Source organism: Sturnira hondurensis, unplaced genomic scaffold (genome assembly GCF_014824575.4).
Source record: "Sturnira hondurensis isolate 20B ecotype Veracruz unplaced genomic scaffold, ASM1482457v3 Scaffold0008196, whole genome shotgun sequence".
NCBI lineage: Eukaryota > Metazoa > Chordata > Mammalia > Chiroptera > Phyllostomidae > Sturnira > Sturnira hondurensis.
Genome location: NW_028080827.1, coordinates 20,830,651 through 20,855,364, shown reverse-complemented (window position 1 = coordinate 20,855,364; position 24,714 = coordinate 20,830,651). Strand labels below are relative to the sequence as shown.

Genomic DNA, 24,714 nt, shown 5'->3' with positions numbered 1-24,714 from the left:
AAGTGGAAGCGACTCATCCCTGACAGCTCAAGATGAAGAGCTCTCCTTGTGCAGGTGTGTCAGGACTGTCTCCAGTGTGTCTGCAGGTGTCAAGGGGCTAACACGCTGGCCCGGGGGCATCTCTGAGCACCCTGTTCCTGGAGACTCGCCCTTTCCGAGCAGCCGTAGTGCTTCCTGGCTGCAGCTCCCAGGGGGCACTTGGCGTATCCTTGATGGTCTGATCAGTTCTCTTCACGTGTGAGAGAGAAAGCTCTAGAAGTTCATAAGCTGGGCCCACAGGCCAGCATTGAAGGCTGGAAAGAGCAGGAATGCTAAAATCAGACAGGCCTGGGTCAAAGCTCTAGTATCACCACTTACTAGCTCTGCACCCTACCTACTTTGGACAAGTTCCGTTGTTTTTTGGAACTTGCATTCTCATCTGTAAAAATGGAGACTAGCAATGCCCACTCCTGGGGCAGTTTCCACCCCCTTGTCTCCCTTGGAGTGTCCCACACACACTGCCAATTACCAACTGTTGGGTAGGACTCAACTGGCTTTTTTGAAGTCAAGCATTAACTTCAGAGCTGTTTCAGACCCTGCCATGTGGGTGTTCCCTCGGAGCAGTGGGACAAATTATTCCCGGATAAGGGAGGTGTGGCAGACGCTGCTGACAGGCTACATACCAGCCATTTCCATCCACATTCACTGAAGGAGGGCTTTTCACTGTCCCAGTATCCCTCACACTTAGGAGAGTCCCTGTGGTCCAGTTCTGTGCTGGGGGACTCCTGGGAAAGTTTTTTTTTCTTGTTAATAAAAGAAAACACATAAGAAAATCTATTTCTTGATGTATTGGCTGACATACTACTTCCTGCCTTTGTTTGCATTTGAGACTGTAAAGCCTGGGGCAGTGGCAGCCACCTTGGGCCCATGAGGTGATAGCCCAGGATTCAAAGCCAACATGATGAAGAGGCAGACCAGAAGGATAAAAAAAGTATAGGTCCTTAATGACACTGTTGAGCCACAAAACCAGCCCTAGGGACACCTCTGTCCAGGCCTCTTGTTCAATAAAACATAAATATGCATATAGCTTGAGTCATTCTTGGTTGATTTTTTGTTGTTGTTGTTACTTATAGCCAAAAGGATAAAGGATGAAGAAGAAAGGGCAGGAGGTGGCAGATGTCTGAGTGCTTGGACACTCACTCCCTGTGACCTATGTCCTTGAGGTCTCTATGTCTCAGAGGCTCTGCCCCCACAGCCAACAAGCTAGAAATTATCAGGAGTCTCAGACAGCCCACAGCCCTGCCCATGCCCAGCAAGGCAAAGGAAACCCAGGACCCCTCCATTCCCTTTCCGGTTTTCCACTCATCTCTCACCAGAGCTCCACTGAGTGAGCCCATGCAGCTGTCTCTGCCTCCTGGGCGCCGCTGGAGGGGTGCACAGCTCACAGCTCTGGGGTACCGGTGATGGCCCTGGTGGGAGTGGGGGGTGTGGTGGGGGAGAACTAATCCGATTCGTACTGCCCGCTGCTGCACAGCCACCCACACAGTGCCTCCTGGGTGCAGCAACACAAAAGAAAACTGAAAGGAGATCTCCTCTGACTTTTTTTCTTTATTTCTCAGAGTGTTGTCATTATGACAGAAGCCATGAGGAGGAGCAGAGCTGAAAATGAGGTCATGTGGGCCTGGTGGGCAATGAGCAAACACCAGCACCGTCCCCAGCCCCTTCCAACATGGTGGCCATGTGGGTGACAAAACACAGCCATTGGGCAGCCCCTAGAGGGGGTGGTGTCTCTGTCCTGCTGGGATTCTTGCTCTTTGAAGTACTCTTTCTCTTTTCCCTCGTGACATATGCGCACGTGCACACACACACATGCACTCTTGGCTCCTTCTGCTGGTCCCCTGCCCACATCATGGGCACATTACGAAGCCCTTGAAGTTGCTCGTTGCTCAGCCTTTCCATACACATCATTTCCTCCCAGTCCTGGCCCCAGACTATGCTCTGCTTCAGGCCCTCCTGGTCACCATGAAAATCAAACTGGCATCATCTAGCCTCTGCAGACGCCTCTACAGACAAAGTCTCTCTATCCCCTCTCCTCTGGAGTCAGGACCACCCCAGTCTGTAGGGCACGTTTATGAAGTCAGCAAAAGGTGCCCCTTCCTCTCAGCAGAAGCAGTGTGGGGCCAAAGCCCACAGCTCAGTGAGTCCGTAGAACACGGGCAGAGGTCAGCCTTCCCTTGCTCCTCTCCCAGGTGCCCTCGCACAGGCACAACTCCACACCTGAGTGGGGCAGCCATGCATGGAGCCTTTCTAGTTACACCTTCCAGGGTTTCTGACCTGAACACCAGTCTCAGACATTGACTACAGAACTTCCAATGTGCGGCAGCCCAGCTCAGGGGGCAAGGGCCTTCCAAAGCACCACAACCACCTCAGGATCCCCCAGCACAACCCTATGGCTCAGCAGGTACCTCCATGCAGGGCTCATCTCCTAGGCTCTCCTCTACTAACACTAGTTAAAGTCACAGCGACTCCCAGTTTCAGCTCATTCCTCCCTGCGCTGGCTGGAGGTGACTCGCACAGCTGTCCCCAGAGACATGGGGTCTCCCCATTCCAGGTTCTTGTTCCTCTCTGGCGAGAGGTCTTAGTCCTCAGAGCAACCCAATGAGGTAGGTGTAATTATCTTCCCCTAATTATAGGGGAGGAAACTGAGGCACAAAGATGAAGTAACTTGCCCAAAGCCACCTAGGGAAGAGGCAAAGGAGGGATTTGAACCCAGGCCTTCCAGCTCCACTGATTGCTTAACAAGTAAGCTATGGGGGTATTGTGGGAATGAAATGAGATAAAGCATGCTTGGCACACAGAAGGCACTCAACACATGGACATTATGTTATTGTGTCATTATTGTTAAACGTTTAATTTTATTACTCACTGTGCAAAGTGCCCACTGAAATTGAGCTGCCCCTTTTTCCCTCCCTCCAGCGCTGATATGGTTGTTTCGGTGGTAGGTGAGGGTCTTTACAGAAGGTTTCCTGCTGGGTTTCCAGTTAGGGGGTTGGGGGGAAGATTTGGGGTATAGAGGAGAAGGCAAATAAACACCCTCAGCCCAGAGCCTCATCAAACTGGTGGTACCTTAGCACATAGCAAATCATGTTGGCTACAAGAGGGGGTTGGAATATGGGGGTAAGTAGGGAGGTCTGGGGAGGAAAGGAAGCCATCCCCATGAGCCTGGAAGTCTTGGGGGGTCCCCTGAAGGGAAGCAGATGGAAGAAGATCAGGCTGCCCCTTCAAGAGTCAACTCAGCAAATGATAAGTGAACTGCCTAGTGTAATTCCTGAGGCCCACTACAAATGCCGCTTCCTCCAGGAAGCCCTTCTAGATGTCCCAGTAGAATTAACTCCTTCCTCCTCTCTGCTCTCAGAAAACATTATATTTCAAGCCCAGCCTTGTCCTGTCCATATTATATCTACTCTGTTTCAGATTCACAGCATAAAGAGCTTGAATGTCTTTTTGACTATAGGCTTCTGGAGAGCAGGGACCAGGTCTGTAATGTCTGTACGTACAGTAGAGGCTTAATGAATGCTTGCTGAGTGATCAGTGAAAGAATGACACACAGGTCCCACCTGCTGTGGGACTCTCTTTTCTGGAACCTCATCATGGCAGAGCAACCATGTGGTTGGTGAGACCTCAGAGCTGGCCTGGGAGGCACACAGAGTGAGGGCCCCACCGAAAGCGACGGGACAATGGGAGAGGCTGCCAGTCCTTTCCACTTACGACAAGGCTCTGCCTCTGCAGCAGGAGGGCAGCGTCACTCCCCAGCCGACCTGTCCTTCTCCAGTCCTGAGTCCGGTCAGCACCCAGTCACCCCCATAGTAAGGTCCCAGCCCAGGTCTGTCCAGGCCCCTCTTCCTTCTGCTGCCCAGCAGGGAAAAGCCAGGCTTCTCACCGTGCCTCCCACCAAACCATCGTCCCGGGGCCCCTCCCCTACTCCCTCCTTAAGCTGCGGGCAGACACATCTCGCTGTCCCGGCACGTGGTGACTCCAGCACATGGTGACTCCCCCTCAGAAAGGTTCTAGGACATGATGGGTGGTGGTTACATAATCACAGTTGTTGAAACACACAGAATTGTACATGCAAAAGGGTGGCTCTTACTGCATGTAAATTATATGATAAACCTGACTTTAAAAATTCCCTAAAAATGTTTGTGCTGGTCCTTGATAAAGAACGCCTCATAAAAGAAACTGTGGGAGTTTCCAGTTTAGAAACTCCTAAACCCTGTTTGGTGGCCTGAGGAGACCTGGGTCCCTCCACCCACCCAGTGGCACTCTCTGAAAGCCACCACAAGGGGCCTCAGTGGGGCGCAGAGAAGGGGTTCCTGGGAAGGCTGCCACTTGTCCTATAGTGTCCCCACTCTGGGCAGGTGTGACCTTCAGTGGCCAGCACTGAAGTTAAAAAGAGAGACTTCTGGCCCCACCCCAGATCCACTGAACTAGAACCTCTGCCACCTGACGTCTGAAAAGCCTCAGGTGATTCCAAGGCACAACCAGTATTTGAAACGCTCCCCACGTAGGTTTTAGGCCCAGAGACAGCAGTTCCTTTCACGAGTTCCAGGCCGAGTAAGACACCGAATGGTGCCTTCCCAAGACTCTAGGTGTCTGCATCTCATTATTATGATTTGTGTTAGAAACTGTGTTTGCTGTCAGTTCTAATGCCTTACCTTGGTAGGGTCCTTCAAGCTTACACAGCACCCTGACATGGATTCCGTCTTCTAGGCCAGGCACCTGGCTCTTTCTACCCCCATTTATCGAATGGGCAAACAGCATCAGAGAGGGGTTTCCTAGCCTCCCAAGATGGGGCCAGGGGCAGGACCTGCGACCCTGGTCCTTTGAGTCCATCTCTCCTCTCTTCCATCACCCTGCCCCACGAGCTCAAAATCCTCCTTCCTGCTAGAGGCAGAACTAGAGAGGGCAGGGCAGAGTGGGAAGAATCATAACGGGTTTCCTCTCAATCCAGCCACCAAGAAACCTGTTTGTGCTCCCTGAGTCCAATAGCAGAGTGACTGCTATGACCTAGGCAGTGAGTGGTGTGGCTGCTCAAGGCACCACCTCCAAAATCTCACTCAGCAAGTGGCACGAACTGGGGTCACCCGGAGCTATGAGCCAGGTGCAGTTATTGCCCCCACCTCCTGGGTGCCAGATGGAGAAGCCCAGCAGGATTCCTGGAGCAAAGGAACCTGCAGGCTGCCCTTCCCACCAGGAGTCTGCCCCACTGCCTGAGACAACTCCTGGACATCATCCCAGATGGCCTCAGTCCACATCGCAGCTGGGAGAGGCTGGCCTCACCCCCTTCTGTTCCTTTGGGATGGGACGAGGTGGGGCTGAGGAGGAAGGCTGTGGTCGGGGAGGGCTGGAGGTCACTCTCGTCCACTTGTACATGTCAGATACTCCCAGCTTCCCACGTGACCTCCCAACAATGTGCCAAGGACTCACAGTCTTACTCCTGCTGCTTCAGTTCCGGCCCCAGTTCCAGCCCCAGTTCTGCTGCTCTGGCAAGGCTCAGGGCCTCGGGTCCAGAGGCAGCACAGGGTGGAGGTTTAGAAAGCTGGGCCATCTCCTTGCTGGGTGACCCCAAGCAAGCCACATCACCTCTCTGAGCCTCAGTTTCTCCATCTATAACATAAGGATGACATGAATAGTGCTCACTGCACAGGGTTCTGTGAAGTTTAGATTCCGTAAAGTATACACAGCACCCGACACATTCTTGGCCTCTATAAACTTAAGCTATCATCATGACCATGACCATCCTCAGTTTTCTGGTCTGTTACACGGGAATAATCTTAACCCCTGCCCTGCCTACCTCAGAGGGGCGCTGTGAGAGACGGTGAACAAAACCGCAAGCTCCATGAGGGCAGGGCCTGTGTCTGCCTTGTTTCCCTGATGCATCCCCAGCATTCAGAATGGTGTTTATCAATAGTAGGTGCTCAGCAAACACAAATGAATGGATGGATGGGTGGGTAGGTGGATGGGTGGATGGGGTGTGGGGATACAGGTTGGGACTCTGAAGGCACTCCATGGCGGTGGGCTGCGTTTGTTTCTAATGAGCAGTTGGTGATGCATGACAACAAAAGGGATTGTGTTGGACGTGGTGAGCTCCCCGTCACTGGAGGCAATGAAAGAAATCGGAAGGTCTCTTGGCACAGGTGCTAGAGATAGGACGCACACAACAGGTTTGGGTTGAACTGGATGACACCTCAAGAGTGCTTTCCAACTCAGAGAGAATCCTTCCAGCCTACAATAGTCCTCAGTCAAGTCTTGTTTTAGTCAACTCACACTCAAGCGAATGTAAGACCAACCATCACACCCTCATACGGTGGTCCCATTCTCCACCAAGAGGGATGGTCTCAGCAACATCCCCCTGTGCACACTCACGCACTCCAGTTCACACATACAGACACTCACTGAGCAGTTGCCACGCCATCATCACTGAAACGGTAACAGCTAACGTAGGAGCTCTCACAACAAGCTAGGCTGTGGGCTACGTCCCCCTCCCACTTGGTCTCAACGAATTCTTACTCCTAAGGGGGAGGGCTCATTATCCCCATTTTAAAGATGGAAAACCAAGGGTCAGAAGGTAAAACGACTTGCCCAAGGTTACATGGCGGCCGGAGCAGAGATGGGCTTTGAACCAGCTCTGTTTCACTCCAAAGCCCTTCCTCTGGAGTCACACTTCTTCCGAAACACAAACCAACACCCGCACCGAAGCCAGCCCAACTGGTTCTCACAAGGCTGCTCCTGGCCCAGCTATCAGGCCAATCTTCAGGGACGGTGGAACCAGTTGAGCAGCCTGCCCATTGGGAAAGGCAAAGTCGTGAAGTCAAAGGCACATTCTCACCTCAGGCGCACGTTAGGGTTAGGTCTTGCTATGTTCATGCAAGACCCCAGCCAGCTGTGGACTCCTGCTTGAGAATGGTTCTAACCCACCTTTGTAGCTTGTCTTCGCTACTGCCTCCCTCAGCCCAGCATTGCAGCCAAACTGGACCCTTCCTGGTCACCTTCGGGTCAGGAGTGCCTCCTCCTCTCGGCAAAGCCTGTTCGCAGTCACAGGCACAGCTCAGATGTCGCCTGCTCAGCGAGGGATCTGATCCCTGCGAGGGAGAACTGCCGCTCGCTCCCTCCCCCGTGCTCCCTCCATAACACTCGGTCCATTGCTCCGTTCCAGCACTCCCTGCATTGTTCTCCGGCTAGTTGTTTATGTGTCTGCCTGCCTCACCAGACTGGGTCCCAGGGGGTCAGAACAGTGTCTGATTCAGGGCGAGAGTCCATCTGTGAGCACCGTAAAGACGCTCGGTAAATGCTGTGGTTTCATTACTGATAGTCAGGAGGGTGTCCACACAGGGCGCTGGCAGGGATCGCCGTGGTCACATAGCTGAGAATGTCCACCGCTGATATCATCCCTCCACACCGAACTCAGTGACAAGTCCATTAGCGAGCAGGCGAGGAGACCATCTGGGCTCCTTCAGAAACCATAGCTTCCTGGAGGGGAGCAGCGGGGACTCCGCGTGGACGGACTGCAATGCTCCCGAGTGGAGCCCGGCCAGCAGACCGCCCTGCTTTCACCCAGCCCACTCCCTAGCATGCGTTGGGGGATTTCGTCACAGAAACTGGCTCCCCTCCCGACTCTGCCCGACACACGTGGTGGGGAGGCCTGGCTCCGCCACGGCTGCCTGGGTGACGGCAGGCCCACCCTCTCTCCGGGGCTCCGTCTGTTCAAGAAAACAGGAGGCACAGGAACCCCTTGCTGTGTCTGCCTTGTAGGACTGGGGTAACAGGGAAATGAGGCAGTAAAAGACAGAAGGCACTGGGAAATATAAAAATGGTTCAAAGCAAGATGCAGGGCCAGATGAGGTTGGAAGGGAAAGGCGCTCTTTACTCCCATGGCTTAAAATAACCTACCAGACCCACAGACAAGGGCCTTTCTGGGCGAAGGTTTCATCACTTTTCAGGCGAGGCGTTGAACTGAATCAGTGTCTCCAAACTTCATAATTTGTGCACCAACACGCTTTTGTCATCGCTACAAATTACCTGAATCATATTTACTTAAGAATTTGGTTTAAATGGACTCTTTTTAAAACTTAAATATCTGCCTGAGCCTCATTCTAAGCAATTTTATCTGCGGCATCCCTGGTTTGATGTGTTAGCTACACATTTTCCCACCACACATTAAATCAATATGCAGCAAGGACACCGAACCCTGTGCAGCCAGACCCCACTGGAATTGCCTTGCGCACCACTGGTGGGTGGTCCACGTGGGCTCTTTGAGAAACAGAGAGAGAGAGGCAGATCCTTTGGGCCCTTTCCAGCTCCAACAGTGCAAGGTTTACGCCTACCACCTGGCACCCAGCCCTGGGACAGAAGTTCCAGAAGATGGTAAGATAGCCACTACCACCCTCTAGGACCTTCCAATATCGTCTGCAGAAAAAAATGCTCTCCTGTTGCTTCAGTGTGTATGACTTCATGTTTTATTTAAAGCATACTCTAAGGCATTATAGCAAAACACATACATTCAATGGGATGAAAAATTTAGTAGGTGGTGGGATTCAGATTAAAGAAAACTGAGGTTTGGAGAACTAAGGCAAGAAAAAACATGAGTACATAAAAGGCTCCCTGGAAGAGTACTACATATTGGAGCCCTGAGCTTCCTAGCAGCCAAAGTAAAAAGGGAAACATGCGTCATTCTCCTTTCATTCCATCAGCATGTGCTAATGTCCTCAAATGCATCCCTATGATAAGTATGACATAATGGTCTCTGAGGCTGCTAACCTGGACAGAAAGTTGCTGTTCCCAGCTCCTGACGGGTGCCCCTGCCTTGAGCCTGAGTCTTCTATGCTGATGCCACTGTGATCTTCCCCAAGTAAAGTTTTGATATTGTCACTTCCCTTTCTCAGAAATGTATGTTTTTCTCTTACCTCCAGAATGAAATTAAGTATGTCTGGGCTGTTTTCATGCATCCCCATGAATTCACCCCGCAATATGTTTAGGGTCACATATTTAGGAAGCTCACATTTAGATCTCAGTGGAGTTGCCTGAGTTCCAATCTTGGCTCACCATTTAGTAGCCGCATGACCCTGGGCAAGTAATACCACTTCTCCGAGTCTCCGTTTCCTCCTCTGTACTGTGAAGAGTTCTTGTCTCAGTAGCATAGATGGTAGGTAGAAAATAGAAAGGGGGAGGGTAAGACTAGTACAGGAAATGTAGAAGTGAAAGAGCTCATATGTAGGACCCATGGACATGAACTAAAGGGGGGAATGTGGGTGGGAGGGGGTGTGCGTGGCTGAGGGGAGTGAGGGAGGGAAAGTGGGACAACGGTAATAGCATAATCAATAAAATATATTTTTAAAAAAGAGTTCTTGCCCTGGCTGGCGTAGCTCAGTGGATTGAGCGCGGGTCTGTGAAGCAAAGGGTTAACGGTTCGATTCCCAGTCAGGGTACATGCCTGGGTTGCAGGCCAGGTCCCCAGCGGGGGGCATGTGAGAGGCAACCACACATTGATGTTTCTCTCCCACTTTCTCCTTCCTTTCCCCTCTCTCTAAAAATAAATAAATAAAATATTTTAAAAAAAGAGTTCTTGTCTCACGGGATTATTACGAGGGCTGAGTGTGGTAACCCGGGAAAAGAGCTGCTCACGCGCCAGACACGTGGGTGTTGGCTCCTGCGCAGTGCACCCTCCTGTCTCCCGGCTGTAATCGCGCTGCTGCTTCAATCTGGCTGCCTTTCCCCCTTGTCTGTTGACTGAAATCCTATCATTCATGCCGATCCAGCTCCAGTGCCACTTGAACTGGGCGCCTTCCCTGATTTTCCCAATCAAAGGAACCCACTCCTTGCCCTCTTTTCCCACATCGCACAACTTATGTGCAACACAGTACATGCAACACAGTGTACAACTTTCTTCCGGTGTTTCTCACACTGGAGGGTCACCGCCTATTAGTAGGCTATGAAATCAAAGTGGGAGGTTACTATCGGCCTTAAAAAAATGAAACAGAGTATAAAATATCGGAGTGCATGGCAAGATTTTGGTTTTACATATATAACATCTGTGTGTGCGTATGTGTGCACACATGCTCTTGGTCCCGGTCACAACAGAACATCATTCTCTAAGAGGTGCACCCCAAACACACAGGAAAGCCACAGTGCTAACTGAAGCTTCCTAGAGGGCAGGGATGGGGCCGGGCGGACTTCTGTGTTCCTAGCCGTTAGCACAGAGCCTGGCACGTAGTATTGTGGATCCTCAATAAACACTTATTTACGTGAACTGAAAACCTGGCGATCTGGAATAGTGTGCTTACTAGTGTACTCCGGGTGCCCAAGTTTCAACTACAAACCCCCACGTTGCTTCTGCGCTTCTGTCCAGCTTTGTGAAGCTGGAGGTCACCTGTGTCATGTGGAAGTACGGGCTTGCAGACAGACAGACCCGCTGTCACTTAGTCCCAACAATCCAAGAACCATTTCCTCGGCCCTCCGAGCCCTGGGCCCTCATGGAGAAGCCAAGGCCACTTCTCTTTACGTCCACAGTTCGTGGGAGGACTGAGTGGGACAAGGTAAAATACGAACCTGGGAAGTGTGTGTAAGGGTCAGTTCCTTCCCGTGAGCCTCTCCCCTGACACCTTTTATTTCAGCCTCAGAGATTTCTTCCAAATAAAAACAAAACACCTCTGACCATCTCCTTCTGCTTTAACTCCTTCAGTGTCCCCACACTAAGAGAACAAAGTCCAAAATCTCCCACACAACACTCAAAATCCTCCATGGACTGGATCTTCTTTCTTTATCTCTTTAGCCCTTTTGTCCATCAATGAGATGACAGTCTCCTGTCACCTGGGATCACAGCGTCTGCAGAGAACGAACATGCACACGCACAGCACTCTCCCCTCTGACGGGCTGGTCTCAAATTCTCCTTTCAAAACCCTATCCTGAAAGCAGATCTGTGGGGTCGGAACCAGTCTGCCTGGGTAAGTTAGGCTCAGCTCCCTGTGTGCCTGCCTGTCTTTCCCCTGGGACTGTGAGCCCCTGGGAGGCAAGTTGCAGACCGTGGGCCCTTGGGTAAGGCCAGCCCCTGCACATGGGGATCTCACAGATGACTGCACGGTGGGATTCCCTGAGCGAGTCATGGTCCATATGCAGACAGCCGCACACATGGCCTGTCAGAGCCACATGGGCTGCAGCTTGGAAGACTCGCACGACTGCCCAGGCGTCCAGCAGGCAGTCTGACCCTGGCTGCAGGGTGGCCACCTGATTTAAGGGAGTGCAGCCGGGCAGCAAGGCCAGTGGGCCAGGCAGCGTGAGTGACCTTGAGCAAACTCTCCCTGTTCTGTTGGACTCATAGCAAAATTCCGAAACTTATAAATAACACTACAAATATGGCTAAATACTTGTCTGAGGGAAACTAGGACAGCTAGAGAGTTTATCAAGCTACATGGACCCTGCTCGAGGTTCTGAACCCTCCTCCCCCGGTACCTGTGTACCAGGACTTGGGGTAGTAGAGGAAGGTCACAAATATCACTCTGAAAAGGCCCTTGAGGTAACGCTGATTACTCATAGACACACAGCAACCCAGTTATGCCCACCATGTCGTCACTGCTCACGACCAGATCACGAGCTGCACTCAGCCCACGGGCAGTCCAAGGACACGGTGCCCAAGCAACCCGAGCCAGAACACTGCGCTCCAGGCAGAGCGCAGGGCAGTGGAGAAAGGGTTCTCGCCACACAGAATGGAGAAAGGGCTCCTGGGACAGGGCTGCCGGCAGGAAAAAGTGAGCCCTGCCTGTCAACTGACCTTTACCTTTCAATTGACTGGTGGGTCTGGCCCATGGTCATGGCTCTACAAAGGGCAGCCTCCCCTACCCTCCTCATCTGGGTGAAGTTCAGTCTTCCTTCAGGCCATAAGTGCCCAGGACAGGAGGCTGTGCATCTTCCTTCTGCTTCTTCTCTGAGCCTGGGCCAGAGCTTCTGGCTCAGGAATCAGCCAGAAACCCTTTCTCATTATGCACACATCTGCTGTGTGGCTGCCCTGCTCCAGGCCCCCAAGTTAGGAGCTAGAGAGAGGAGCAAGACCCGCCTGCACCCCTCAAGAGGCTCCCCGTCCGGAGGGAATGACTGAGTCTCTGACGGCAGCTTGTGACTTGATTAGGAAGGTCAGAATTACTCTTGTCTCACGGATACCTGAGACCCGCAGGCCACATCAGCGGTACCCCAGAGAATTCCTGCAGGAAGGCCTGTGGCAGCACCCATGACACCTCACCCCTCTCCTCTCAGAGGTCCCACTGCAAAGCCCATCTCCTGCATGCAGCACCCCCCACCATCCCACCCTCTGGGCATCCGGTGCCTGGTAAATAAAACGCTGTGGGGGGCCAAGCCCTCACCCCACCCAGCTCCCATACACAGAAGCTTTGTCTGAGCCGCTGATGCATAATACATGGGCACAGGCCTGGGCCAGCCGCGCGCCCATCCAGGCCCGTCACTAAGAGGCTGTGAGGGGCACAGCCAGGACACAATGTGCTCCAGTCAGAACTGAGGGCAGTGGATAAAGGGCCTGTGGGGACCCTGGAACCAGCCCCTCCCCCAGGGCACAGTACCGGGCAAGGCAGAGAGGAAGGCAGGACCGAGAGGGCCCCTTGAGGAGGGGTGGGTGGTAGTGTCCTGAAATCCTCCCAGCCACTTTCCAGTGCAGCCTCAAGCCACATCCTTGACTCTAGGGCTCAGCTGCTTCTCCCAGAAACCTGTGGGGAGTCCCCAGAACCCCTCCCTGGCTTTGTCCCCATGTTCCTTCTTTAAGGGCTTTTCCAGCCAAGTGTTGCCCCGTTGGGGTTTTGGCTCCTTAATCGTGCCTGGACCAGAGGCCCCTCACCTACCCATGCTTATGTTTCAGTGGGAAAAATAACATGGGGATTTAGCACAGATTAAGAGAGGGGCATTACGAATCACCTACTACATACTCCCTAAAATAAGCTATGCACAATTTTATGTGATAAGACAACACCTTTTCTCTTGCAGGGTATTTAAGTAGAATAAATCCACATGCAACCCATTTCTACATAAGCAGAATTGGGGAATTACGTGCATAGTTACTTTAGCAATAAGGGTCTGGGTGATTTCATTTTGAACCTCTATGCAAACACACTAGAGACATGGTCAGAGGTTCTTGCTGGCACAGATATGCTGATGCTGGGGCCCTCTCCAGGGATTCTGATTCAAGGGGTCTGGGCAAGAGCCCAGGAATCTGCATTTTTAACAAGCACCTAAGTCAACAGGGGTATCAAACTCATTTTCACTGGGGGCCACATCAGCCTCGAGGTTGCCTTCAAAGGGCCGAAAGTCATTTTAGGACTGTGTAAATGCAACAACTCCTTAACAGTTAAGTGAGAGTTGGGGGTGGCCGCCAGGTAGACACAAGGTGCTAGGCTGGATAAAACAAGGTGGAGGGCCGGATTTGGCCCATGGGCCTTGTGTTTGCCACCTGTGCCCTAAGAGATCCCAGTGTAGGTGGTGCACAGATAATACTTTAAGACGCAGGGGTCAGAGAAAAATCGTAGGTTTCAAATATGCAAATAAGTACCCCAGCACTAAACAACCCACAAAAACTAAGTCAATACTGAAGGGCCTAAACTTGCCGCTATTTATCATGAAAGAGCAGGAATGGCAATTACTGAATATGGGAACCAACTCAAGACGACACTGAGGGCACAGTGTCCTCACTGGGAATTTCGGGAGACCCAGCGATCTGCACACATGCACACGCCGAGGATGGCAAAGGCACCAGCTACCTTTGTAGAATGCTGATTTCAGGGCCCCAACCAATTCTACAGACCACTGATGTGGGTTTATGAATGCCATGGTTTGCTAATCCTTCTTTAGGAGGATATTTCTAAGCAGCCTTTGGCTGTGTGTTAAAATAAAAATCTGTGAAATTGTGTTACATTGTCTCTTAAAAACCCGAGGAAGTGCTCGCAATCCTGTGTCCGTTCTCAGTCCTCCGGGGAGAGCCTTGCCGCCCACCAGTGGTCTTGGGAGGGCAGGATAAAGGCTGATATTTTATGTCCAGCTTCACACTTGTTTTATTCTCCCAACATCTAGAATGAACAGGTAAAACTGCGGTCTGCAAGAGTGTGTCTGCAGGGGCTGATTCCCAGCAGCTGTGCTCTGGCTGGGACGGACTCTCGGAGCTGAAGAACCACAGTTGGCTTTGTTTAGCTGTTGTTCAGGACATGGAATGCTTCCCAATTTTCTGCTAAGCCAAATGAATCTCTGTACAAAATGCACCTTTTATTTTGGGGGGGGTGCATTTCCTCGGCCGCTTTTGGGGTATAGAATGGAAGGTGCGACCTAATGTCCCCGCGTGTTAGCTGGCGTCCCTGCGCGTTGGAGTCCGGGGACAGGCCGGTTTCACTCTGGCACTCCATTTCCCTGTGTGAACATTCCGGACTGACCCGAGGCCCTGTTGGCCTCCAGACCCCCCTCACAGCGCCTGAACTTTTTTGACTGGTAAGTAGAGTGTTGTACTTTACAAGGTGATAAGCCATTTTAACCAGAACAACAGCCTTAGTTCTTTTGGGATGGGATGCTGGGAAAGGTGTGTAGCCTCAGGACAGAAGACAGACGGTAGGAGCTGGTCTGAAACTGGGTTTCCACAAACAGGGTGCCTGTGGGGGAGGAGGCGGAGGGATGGGGGAGGAGGAGGAGATGTTAGAAGGGAGGGGGTGAGGGAAATGCAGAGGGACATGACACCACAGGAAAGGGCACAGGGGAGGAGACCTGGGGCGCGGGAGACAAGCTTCTCCAAAGCAAAATCCAGTAGCAAGCTAAATTTCGGATCGCCTTCCTGCAGGGCCAGAGAAGTGCCAGTCTCCACCATCTTCGGCTGCCACACCGAGCTCCCTGGAGGCATGTGGACCAGCAGGAAAAGATCCAGGAGGAGGTGGGAGTTAAGTGGGGTGGGAACATGGAGGATGCTCACAAAGAGTCCACGCCCACGTCAGGACGTGCCCGGTGGTGCTGAGGCCCAGCAGCCCCAGGGTTGGACCGGCCAGACCTTCAGGAACTGTCAGAACTTTGGACCAGGCAAAGCCGACTCAGGTTTGGATCATGACTCTTCCCAGTGACTTTCAGCACATCGTGTGCCCTCAGTGCTTGGTCTTAGGAAATATGAAACAGAGGACATAAACCAAGTGACCTGTACAGTCCCTTCTTATCTGGACATCTTATGAATCTAGAAGAGATGACAGTCTTTGGTTTTTTTAATCTATTTTTAATAATAAATTTTATATAGTTAAGGTGTAAAAATTATTTAATCTACATATAACAGTGGAATGATTATCACAGTCAAGTTCATTAATATATCATCTCTCAAGTTACCATTTTTTGTGTTTGGTGAGAGACCTAAAATCTACACTCAGTGAATCCCCAGGACTCGATACAGCATATTAACCACAGCCATCGTGTTGTACATCCGGTCTCTGACGTACTCACTCTGCACAAGGGCACTCTGGCCAACCTCTCCCCATTTCCGCCACCTGCACCCCCAGCCCTGCTCCTGGTAACCACGGTTCAGCAACGGCTATTCGGCTTTTTTACATGAATAGTGAAATCCTGCAGCATTTGTCTCTCTATGTCTGGCTCATTTCACTGAGCATACTATCCCCCAGTTCTGTCCGTGTCGTTGCAAGTGCAGGATCTTCATCTATTTATCCACTGACAGACACGGTGTTTCCGTGTCTTGGCTATTTTGAATAACGCTGCAGTGAACATAGGGGGTGCAAATAGCTCTTTCAGATACTGATTTCATTTCCTTTAGATACACCCAGAAATGGAATTGCTGGATCATCTATCTGGTAGCTCTATTTTTAGTTTTTTTGAGGAACCTTCCTACTGTTTTCCATAGTAGCTGCACCAATTTACATTCCCACCAACAGTGCACAAAGGTTCCCTTTTCTCTGAGTCCTTGCAAACACTTACTCTTTTTTATGATAGCCATCCGGACAGGTACAAGGAGGTGTCTCGCCGCAGTTTTGATTTGCATTTCCCTGATGATTAGTGATGCCGAGCACCTTTTCATACACCTGTTGGACATTTGTATATCTTTGGAAAATATATCTAGTCAGATGTTTTATCCAAATTTTAATCAGGTTTTCTTTTCTTTTTTTGCTCTTGAGTTCTGTGAGTTCCTTTCATAGTTTGGATATTAACTCTCTATTGGATATATGGTTTGGAAAGCTCTTGTCTCTAGGCTGCCTCTTCATTTTGCTGATGTTTTCCTCTGCGGTGCAGAACTTTCGAGTTCGGTGTGCTCCCATTTGTTTACTCTCGCTTTGGTTGCCTAAGCTTTTGGCATGATCCAAAAAGTCATTGTCAAGGTCAGCATCAAGGAGCTTACTATCTATGTTTTCTTCTAGAAGTTTTACGCTTTCATGTCTTATATTTAAGTCTTTAATAATTTTGAGTTAATTTTTTTGTATACTATAAGATAAGCATCCAATTTCATTCTTTTGCATGTGGATGTCCAGTTATCCCAGCACCATTTACTGAAGAGACTGTGTCCTTTCCCCATGGCATATTCTGGGTGCCCTCACATAAAATCAGTTGACCATATATGCTTCAGTTTATTTCTGAGCTCAGGTCACTCATTTTACTCATTAATTACCGAACATGTCACCTGTGCAGTGAGGACCACACAAGCTGCGCAGAGGAATGGGCGGAGGCAACCACCCCTACAGAACACTTAATACTGTCAGGCACAGAGCTACCCTGTCATTAGTGACAATCCTATGCAGAAGGTATTATTTTCTCCCTCTGACAGGCAGTGACACTGAGGCTCAGACCTGTTAGGTCACCTGCCCTAACAGAACGGTTAGTGGTTGAGTTGAGCGGCTAACCCAAGTTAACTCACTGTGCCTCATCTTCCCTCGCAGAAAAAAGGGCGCCACTTGTGCCTCAAAGGGCCCACACACCAGTGAGCGTCTGAGTCGGATAACTAAGGGCAATACTGCGCAAGCATCAGAACAATGCCTGATTGACCTTGACAGAGAGATGGGGACGGAGTTGAGGGGAGTCTGGCCTGGGAGTCTGCCTGAAGCTTGACTCAGATTCCAGATTTGAGTGCAGAACCAGGGGTGAGGGAGGGGAGGAAACAGCACAAACAAAGGCATGAATGGAGAGAGGGTAAAGTTCATGGGCCATTTGGGAAAGAGCAAGCAGTCTGTTGTTGCTGGAATGAGGGAGTCTGGAAATCTGTGTGAGAAACAAGCCCCGGAAGATGGGCAGGGCCAGGTGGCAAGGGGTCTTGGAAGTCAAATTAAGAGCAGCAGTGAAGGGGTGCACCAGGCTCTAAGCCAGCCCCCACCCCTTCCTCCACAGGGTCAGAAGTAAAATGCAGAACTTCAGGGTAGGCAGTGGCTCAGCACTCGCTTTGTAAACCAGGCACTGGAGACCCCTGCCATCCTGAGAAGGCCTAGCCCCTCTCTCAAGCCGCATCCATCCGCGTTTACTGCGGCTACTGGCGCCACGGCCAGAGGACGGCAGGCTCCTTGGGGATAGCACTGGTTTCGCTCATTTTGGACAGAAATTCAATACCCAGTAAGAGGTGCTCAATAATTATTCAACTAGTTGACTTTGAAGAGCAAACAAAATCATCACCACATCTGCTCTCTGTGCCTGAGTCTCTGGCCTGGTTTCTACCAAGAAAACTGGGGGGTGGAAGGGAGAGGCTGGTTGCACGATTACAGGGCCTTCGGGGACGGGCAAGCTGGCCAATCTGCATGACTCACATGGATTCCAGGTCCCGCCAATGTTCCGAATGGGGCCTCTTCGCACTCCCCCACCCCATTCCACCCTGTCTGCCATCATTGCCAGTGACAAGGCCCAAAAGGCCCGTCCCCATGGCGTGTGGTGGAAGACAGCTCTCCAATCCCATGTCCTCACTGACTGACCTCAGGTGACCCCTGGGTGGCCAGAGCAGCAGCCTTTCCCCAGTAGCTTTCATGCCTTTGGTTAAGTCACACAGAACACTCCGGACACAGAGAAGTGGTGAGAGAGCGAACGGCCAGACCAGCGGGCTCAGGCCTGGCACTGGCGAGAGTTGGGAGGACAGCAGCTAAGAGGAGATGGAGACCCCAGTCACTCCCAGCCTCTTCATCTACTCCCCCCATCTCCAGGGAAACCTTCCATCAAAAACAGTTTGGCTCTCTGTGTTAAGAAGCTGCAGGGGGGAGGTAAGGCCTGGCCCCAGAGTTCAGAGATCTCCCTTCCTTTTCCTCTCCATGGACCCCACTCTGGTTTGGGCTCGTTACCTCATGCCTAGAGGCCGATGTGGACCACAAATGGGTCCTCTGTCCCAAAGCTCATGCAATCAGAGCACTCTTCTGAAATACAGGCTGTGGGAGAAGGAAGACTGTTCCTAAGGGTCTCTGTGACCCTCCAGACCTTGTTTCCCCTCCGGAAGCAAGGACTCAAGACAGGGAGCACTGGAGAGTGAGGACAAGGCCCCCCTGTTGTAGCACCTGTGCCCTGCAGGGCAGCTACATCCCGGTCCTGACCACATGCAGGTCCTTCTTGCCACCCCAGTCCTTTCCCCTCTCCCTGCCCCATCCACTGGAGCCAGGTCCCAACCACCCCAGGGCCCAGTTCAAATGCCGCTTCCCCTTGAGCCCTGGCCTGCTTCTCCAGCGCCCTGTGCTCAGACCCTGGGGCTGGCACTTCCTGCTGGCACGGCTGTCACTGCAAGTCCATTTCTTCTCTTGCCCTTGAGGACAGGGCCTGAGTTTGAGTTCTCTCTCCATGCCTGGCACTGAACAGGAGTTTAAGTAAATAAATACTGGTTGCAATGCTTACTGAATGGATAGATGGAGGGCTAGAATGGTGGATACAGGGGAGGTGAAGGATGAGGATGAGGATGAAGAATTCCAAGGCCTCTCCCAGAGTCCCATCCCTCCAGCTGTGGGAATTCTAGGAAAGGGCATTGGGGAGTCTGGACAAAGCCCTGAGGTTCCAAGAACAAAGCCTCGAGTCTCCAACCATCCAGGATTCAAAAATTCTGGTTTCTGGGGACATTCCCTCTCTGGGAGAGGAGGAACTGGGACAAAGAGAGGAGATGTCCCCAGACCCTTGATTCTCATATCCTTCTGCAAAAACCCCTTCACTGCACAAAGAGCCGAATCCTTGAAAAACAGAAATGCACCAACTCACACACAAACACGTGGAGAGAGCTGGGCCCCCCACCTGCCCTCAGTCAGCACACCCAGACTGGCCTGGCTAGGGGACCTGTCCCCAAAGCTGAAGTCTTCCAGGAACCAGAGCATCGGGGAGGGAGAACCTGCCTTGCTGGCCCTTTCCCCAGGGGCCTGCAAACTGGGACTACTACCCCTCAGGTTTGGCCATGGGCAGCCAGCTGTAGGAGGCCAGAAAGTGGTCACTTCTCTCCGAGCACTGCCGAACCTCTGGCTCCCAGAGCTGGGTCTGCAGTGGTCGGGAGGAGGCCACTGGGTCTGGTTTTGGTTGGCTCAGTCCAAGGGAAGGGAAACACTGGCCCAGAGGCAGGGTGCAGGCAGAGTGTGATAAGTCCTCTGGCAAGGGCAGTATTGCACAGTCTATACCACCTTTCCCGAGTTGTAGGCCGGTAGCTGCAGCTGAGCCCCAGAGTGGCCTCTGTGCACCCAGGGGCCTTCACTCCCAAGGCCCTCTTGCATGAGATGCTAGGCCAGAAGACCTCTGGTTTTGACTGAAAGATGATAAAGACCCTGAGTCCTAGAAACCGAGTCTGACCGCCCTTAGAGAGAGGCTGAGGTGACAGCCAGATATGTGCTGTTTGAAGAGGACTCTGAGGTGGCTGCCACGTCCCCTCTCCAGTGTGGGAATGACACCGTGTGATTCTGGGACTGGGTCGTCTGAGGTCATGCCACTCCTGCCTTGTTCTCTGGGACACCGGCCCCCCGAGTCACCATGCAGGAAGTCCAGCTGTCCCAAGGCTGCCGTGTGGCAGGACGCCCAGGCCACACGGAGGTGGCATGTGTAGATGCTCTGACCCACGGCTCCAACTGTGCCCGGCCTTCGAGTTATCTCGGTCCCGGCACCAGATGTGAGAGAAGAAACTTCCAGATGATTCCAGCCTCCCAGACGTTCAAACCAGTCCCTAGTCATTTGCATTTTCCTAGCCAAGACCCCAGACATTGTTAAACAGAGACAAGCTGTCCCCTGGGTGCCCTCTCTGAATGCCTGACCCACAAGCCACATGGCCCCTTGCCAACCCCTCTACCTGTTCCAAAGCTCCAATCTCTGTCTCCCGCCTGGCGAGCCGAGGGAACGCCAGGAGGGGCTTGGGATGTTTGGGGCAGGCCCCTGCATGTGGTGCCCTTTCTGTGGCTCTCAATTAATCCTAGTTGATGGAGGACACACCGAGCACCCCCAAAGTCCCCGCTCTGTGCCAGCAGTTCCAGGGGATGCCAAGAATGTCTTCCAGGCCCACCCCTCTGTGCTCCAGAAACTTGCTCTCTGTCTGGAGCCAGGCTGGAGGCCGACCAGAGATACTGGGGGAAATGTCACTCCACGTTCAGTTTTGCTCCAGACGTTCCTGCATCCGTCCCAGTTCCAAACATTCTGCCACACTGTACCCACGAGCTATCAAAACATCCCTGCCATCTCACTGTTTTTGTACCCAAGCTGCATTTTCTACATGGCCTCTTCCACCCAGAAGCAGCGCAAAAATCCCACAGACCGTGTGCCAGAATTTGGGGTATGGAAAATGTTTACTTTACAGAAAGCAACTGACGAGCAGCTGTTCTGTTCAGTTCAACAGAATGGACGCTTACAGCCTGCCGCCTGCGTGTAAGGCCCCGTGCTGGGCTCTGCGGGCACCCAGATCCACGGGATCCCAGAGCTGGAAGGGCCTCCGCCACACGGCTGAGTGCAGAGGCTGAGGCCCAAGCTTGCCCTCTGGATGGCAGTTGGTGCAGGTGACCACTCCCTCCTCCTTGGCCACACCTTCCCCCGAAGGCTTTTCCCATTCTCAGTCTCAGCCTTCAGGAGCTCCTGGCTCCCACCCAGGCATTCCCCTCTCACTTTAGCACCCACCCCAATCTGCCACCACCCCCCACCCGGAGGTTCGGATTCACTTGCCTGGAGGGGTCCCAACAGTAACTGTGGGTGGGACCCACCGCCCCACCTCTTCCTTGCCGAAGTCATCCGCAGTCAGGGATCTAAATGCTACCTACAGGCTGTTGGCTCCGGAATTTCCACCCCCAGCCTGGGCCTTGCTCCTGAGCTTCAGATCCATTCCTTTGGTTTCTCCCCGACATCTCTGACCTAACAGGTCAGCAACTAATCACTGATCTTTTCCCCACCCCCCTCTGCCACCACGACTCCTACTGAATGGGACTTTCACCTACTCGGATGCTCATCACCCAAACCTGAGAGACATGTGTGAACCCCCTTTTTCCTGGGCCCACCTCCAGGCTGTCAAAGTCTCCCTCCACTTTTCCGTCTCAGAGCAATTATATTTGCCAAAGAACTTGGACACAGGTATAATCACGGTGCGCGTAAGAGTGTGTAGGCCACCTTTCCCACTTAACAGGCACATCTTCTCACACGGCAGTAACAGTTAACACTCGGTACCAGAGGGTTTCAGGGCTACAGATTGTTCCACTAAATGAAAGCTGCCTTACTTACTAGCCAGTCCCACGTTGCGAGGCCTGTATTCTGCTCCCACATTTCAACTGCTACAAATAACACCCTGATGAGCATCCTGCTACACAGAGCCTTTCCTGCCTTTAGATTATTTCCTTTGGACACCCTCCCAGCAGTGGGGTGACCAGGTCACAGCAGACGGACACTTTCAGAGCTTGTGATGCATGTTGCCAAATTGTTCTCTAAAAGGTGACATTCCTTTGATAAAAGCTTACACAATGTTGGAATATGCCACCTACGATTCCTGGGAGAGTCCTGGGCACCTGGGAGTTTAGAGTTCTTCCCCTTTTTAAAGATTTTTAAAAGTTTGCTTAAGGCCCTAGCTGGGTAGCTCAGTTGGTTAGAGCATCATCCCCATATAGCAAGGTTGCAGGTTTGACCCCTGGTCAGGGTGCATGCAAAAATCAACCAATGAGTGCATGGATAAGTAGAACAACAAATTCTCTCTCCTCTCTCTCAAATCAACAAATTAAAAAAAAATGTTTTAATGTTGGCTTAATTTTGCCCTAATTATCAGACAAGATTGGGCACATTCAGGGTGGTATGGCTGTGGACTAATTTTGTCCTAATTATCAATGTAATAAATGCACAGCAAAGAAAGCCAAACATGGGATTGTGTAACCAAATAAAACAAAAGCAGCTATAATTCTGCCTTTCCAGAGATTCTTAGGAGACATGACTTCGGCGCGTACGCACTCGGGCTGAGCCAGAGGCTGCCGTCTTTAACCACGGACACACTTGTGCACAAGTGGACCCTGGCCTTCCCACGGATGCTCCCTGGAAAGGACATGTACACATTCCAGTTACACCACTGAGATCAAACACCACCTCTTCACCATCACATTTAAAAAAAAATAACCTTTAAACTCCTGGCGTGAAATCCCGCTTAGGACTGGCAAATTATTCTTAGGGACACCCTCAGGGAGGGCCTATCTTTGTCCTTCAGTAACAGGGCTCCTCTCCTTAGCCACAGTCCGGACGGAATCTTTCATACATAAGCTTGGTCCTTTCAAGGTGGGGAAGATGGTCGAGGGTCAGGGGGATTCTGGCCATAAAGTGCCAGACCTATTTCTCCACGTGAGAAGCTGGGTACTGAAAGGAGGTCCCCAAACGTTCTGAACCATGGCCATTGCCCCTGGAATGTGTTGAAAGAAGGGAGCACCCAAGGGGGTGATGCTAAGGAGCAGACGCTGCAACGGTGAAGAGAGGCAGCTCGGGTTTACTGAGGACTCGCCGTGCCCGGCTCTGTGCTGAGTGTTTTGCATATGGAAAAGAAATTTCAGGCTCACGATGCCAGCAATTACTATTATTATTCCCATTTAGAAATGAGAAAGCTGAGGGTCGAATACCTGTCCCGGACCTCACATCTAGATGGTGGAAAGGGCCAGGACTTGGTCCCTGGCCAGCTGACTCTACAGCCAGGACTGTTACTCTGAATCTCCTGGGTGTGCACGTTCTGTGTGAGCTTCCAAAGGAGACCAGGTGCCCTTCTGAATTCTGTGACACAGCCTGGTGTTTCTGGGTTCTGTCCCCCTTGACTTCCACGCTCAGGTCCAGGGTCCCCACGTATACTAGTCTGGCAGGGCTGCCATCGCAGAGTGTCAAAGCCAAGATGGCTTAAACAACCTCACAGTTGTGGAGGCTGGAAGTCTGGGACCAAGGTGCCAGCAGGTTGGTTTCTGGGGAGGCCTCTGTCTTCCTGGCTTGCAGATGGCCACCTTCTCATTGGGTTCCCACAGGGCCTTTCCTCATGTACCACACACTCCTGATGTCTCTTCCTTTTCTTACGAGGACCTACGGGGTTAGGAGCCTACCTTTATGAGGTGGTTTAAGTCCAGTCACCTCCTTATAGGCCCTCTCTCTAAATACAATCACACTGGGGGTTAGGGCTTCAATGTATGAACTCGGGGGAGACACAATTCAGTCCATAACATCACATCAACCGAACTCTGCCCTGAGAAACGCAGACTCACACATCTTCCAGGTGACCTTGCACTGTCCCTGCAGCTCCTCCTCCATAAAGTCTCCTCTGTCATCATGTCTCATGTTAGCATTATTGACAAGCATGCTTTTTATTTTAAGTAGATTATAGTTATTTGGAGGTTACAGGCCAACTTTTACCCATCCGTGCATACCCTGCCATCATTGATTCAACTCATTCATTCATTTGGTCGGCCACTCAGCCATCCAGCAACTAGTTTAATAGGCACCTCCTTGGGGCCAGGCGCTGTGTCAGGCCTGGGACTCCAATGGTGCACAAGATACAGCAACACTTCTGCAACCTAACTCGGCCAGCCTGCCCACTGCTCTCTCCCCGCTGTGCTCCCTGGGCCCAGTCCACCGGACATCTCTCACCTCCTGTCCTAACACTCCCTTGACAAACCTTTAGCAGGCAGAAGGCTCTTTAACGCCTTCCTCCTCCGGGGAAGCAGATGGTGTTAATCTTACGGGGCATCTGTTTCTAGGCAAGGGATTGCAAAGCTGTATGTCCCCTTCTGGGAAATAAAATTATACCTGTCCCAACAAAGGAAATCAGTGTGCGCTTGAAAGATGGACACAAGCAGTCTCTCTTTGCTCGGGACACAGGCATGCTTCCACGACGTGTTTCTGTTAGCAGACAGAAAGGAGTCACCTTCGGTGTGCCCAGGTGGCTTGTCCTACTGAACCTCCCTTCACTGGTGTAGAAAACCATGAAACTCATGCCTACCATCCTCACCCCGGAGCAGGCAGACCATGGGACCCCCACCAACCAGAGCCCTGGGAGCCAGGGAGACAAGCTGGATCCTGCTTAACTTGGTACCTGACAGGGACTGATGAGTTAAAGTCACGCATTATAAAGAGTAGTCGGGCCCTCTTTTGGCTTGACTCTCTCTTAGTGGCCTGAAATTTCTATAGCAAAGTGAATGAAAACATCTAGGGACAATGTGCACATCAAGGTCAGCCCCTAAGTGGGGCCAAATAGCCCAACTCTGCAGCCCCTGCCTTACTCCTACCTGTTCCCATCCATGACACCAAGTGCGG

The 24,714-nt window shown here is 51.8% G+C and overlaps 1 protein-coding gene across 2 annotated transcripts in view; it reads right to left on the bottom strand.

Annotated features, from left to right (window-relative positions):
• Window positions 1-24,714, bottom strand: part of CORO2B (coronin 2B) — a 121,533-nt gene that overhangs the window by 74,655 nt on the left and 22,164 nt on the right. Inside the window, exon 1 of one of the 2 annotated variants that reach the window (XM_037054226.1) lies at window positions 6,955-7,111. The exons of the other annotated variant lie outside the window; for it this stretch is intronic. The gene's annotated coding sequence lies outside the window, so the exon portion shown is untranslated. Of the gene's footprint in view, window positions 1-6,954; window positions 7,112-24,714 lie in introns of those variants that run through there. 2 annotated transcript variants of the gene reach the window in all.